Source organism: Piliocolobus tephrosceles, unplaced genomic scaffold (genome assembly GCF_002776525.5).
Source record: "Piliocolobus tephrosceles isolate RC106 unplaced genomic scaffold, ASM277652v3 unscaffolded_15621, whole genome shotgun sequence".
NCBI classification, from domain to species: domain Eukaryota; kingdom Metazoa; phylum Chordata; class Mammalia; order Primates; family Cercopithecidae; genus Piliocolobus; species Piliocolobus tephrosceles.
The window spans coordinates 4,835-7,161 of record NW_022297223.1 but is presented as its reverse complement, the minus strand read 5'-3'; the positions used below and the strand labels follow the sequence as shown (position 1 = coordinate 7,161).

Genomic DNA, 2,327 nt, shown 5'->3' with positions numbered 1-2,327 from the left:
AACTCAAGTTTGAAAGGCCAAAAGAAGTTTGCAAATCAACTGACCAATGCTTTGAGGGTCTCACAACTCACCGGTATGACTTGCAGGGTCTTATTGGTGAAACTGCAAAAATTTGCAGACCTGTACACACCAGAGTGACCCAGAATGCTCAGTTTGAAGGAAACACTGAATTCCGTGAATGTTTTCAACCATGGGAAATCCCATCACCTGAGGTCAAGAAAGTACCAGAGTATGTGCCTCCTACAGGTAGCATGCTATTAAACAGCACAAGCCATCCTGACTATGTTCCATGTCAGGCCAACCGTGTAGTTCCCATCAGGCCAGTTTCTCATAGAAAAAGTAACAATTTTCCTTTCCCAGGAAAAAGCACCATGAAGGAAGATTTTCCAGCATGGGAAAATTGTCATCAAGGACTTATTAAGAAGCAGGAGCAGATTCCCAACCCATCTGGAAAATTTGATGGTTTGAGCACTTTCAGATCTCACTATGTGCCACACAAATTGATTCCAACAGAGAGTTGCAAACCTTTAAATATTGCTTTTAAGAGTTCTGTTCCATTTGATGATGTGACCATGTACTCTGTAGAGTACACACCGAAAAAAAACAGGAAATTTGCCCAGCAAGTTACTTGTCTCCTCCAGGTTATATTTTTGAAAATGCCAATTCCCAAGGTCATAAATTCTTTCACAAAATTTCTCCCACAGTGAAGACCTTCTTCTGATAACCAAAATATGCTTAAAAGGAAGCTACTAGCAAGTAATTGTTTCTCCAAGAGAAAACTCAATTTTTGTCGTGAAAAAAAGGATATAATAAATCATTTTTTATATTTTTAAACAAGAAAATTGGAAAATGTATTATAAAAACTCAGAATCTTAAAACCATTTTGTATTGATATTTTAATCAAGATTGTTCTTTAATATGCATTTCAGAAGGTTCAATAATATACATTCCCATGTGAACTCTTAATATTCAACATACTGCTTAGTAGCTTGTCCCTAGTCTATTATCATTTGTAATTCTGTTTATAATTATGGCAATTGTATGGTTATTCATATACCAGTTGTCATTTATCAAGCACATCAGAATTATCTAGAACAACATTGAAAATGATATGTGGATTCCTCTTCCAAGATAATAGGATTCATTTTACTCAGGCTTCCGTGCATCTACATAGCATCTACTGAGTCAAGTTTTGGTTGGTGGTATACAGACTGCTGCACTGCTCCTCACCATGTTCAGGTTAGCAAGAGGCACTGTGGTGTGGCAAGGAAAGGCTCTGTGTGCTGGGAATCAAAGGACTTGAGTTCAAGTTCTAACTAATTATCATTATTTTTAGAGACAGGGTCTCACTGTCACCCATGCTGGAGTCTGGTGACGTGATGCTTACTGCAGCCTCAGCCTCCTGAGCTCAAGTGATCCTCCTACCTCAGCCTCCCAAGTAGCTGGGACTACAAGGGTGTGCCACCACATCTGGCTATTTTTTTTTAAATATGCTTTGTAGAGACAGGTTCTTGCTATATTGGCCAGGCTGTTCAATATATTGGCCAGGCTGCTCTTGAATCCCGCCTTGGCTTCCCAAAGCACTGGGATTACAGGCATGAGCCACTATACCCAGCCTGAGTTCAAGTTCTAATAATATAGATTTCTATTTGTATTACCTTAGACAGTGACTCTGAGCCTCAGTATCTTTATTTGTAAAATGATGTCTGTTCTCAAAAAGAGTTGGTTTTGAGCATCAGACTATATGGTACATTTTAGTCCTTAAAGTACAAGGATAAATGTAGAGGATTGTTAAAAAAATCACTCAATCTCCTTTTTCTCCTTTTCAAATGAGGAAAATTACTTACTCAATCCTCATTTTCTGGCCTGTAGCAAGGATTGTAAAATAGCCTAATTTGCTTTGAGCTTCTCAGTAGTATGTGCTTCTGAGAGGAGTCTTGTCCTTTAAAACTTCATGAACACCTGAGAAATTGTTAACAGAGAATGGAAAGCTCGGAATGGGATAAATACAGTGGTTTGAGTAACAGTATTGCAGAAAGGAAAAAGTATTTGGTAGGGTAGTTTTAGGAAGTTTCAGGAAGACTGACAGCTCTGAAGAAATCTTTAGGGTAAATGTAGGTAATTTTGAACCTAATTGCCATGCCAAGTCACTGTTCAGAGGCAGAACCAGCCCCAGCAGGGGGCATAATCACCTGGTTCACCTCTTCCAGTGTGAAGATAAGTGCTAAGTACAGGAATGATGCCAGGAAGTATAGTAGAAACACTCTATTGCATTGAGAAATGCTAAAAATGTCCTAATGAATTAAACTCTTATTGGGTGGTTTCTT

At 38.5% G+C, this 2,327-nt stretch overlaps 1 pseudogene; it reads left to right on the top strand.

Moving 5' to 3' along the window:
* The first annotated feature begins 8 nt into the window (after nucleotides 1-8).
* LOC111534924 lies at nucleotides 9-1,407 on the top strand (annotated as a pseudogene).
* The last annotated feature ends 920 nt before the right edge of the window (nucleotides 1,408-2,327 follow it).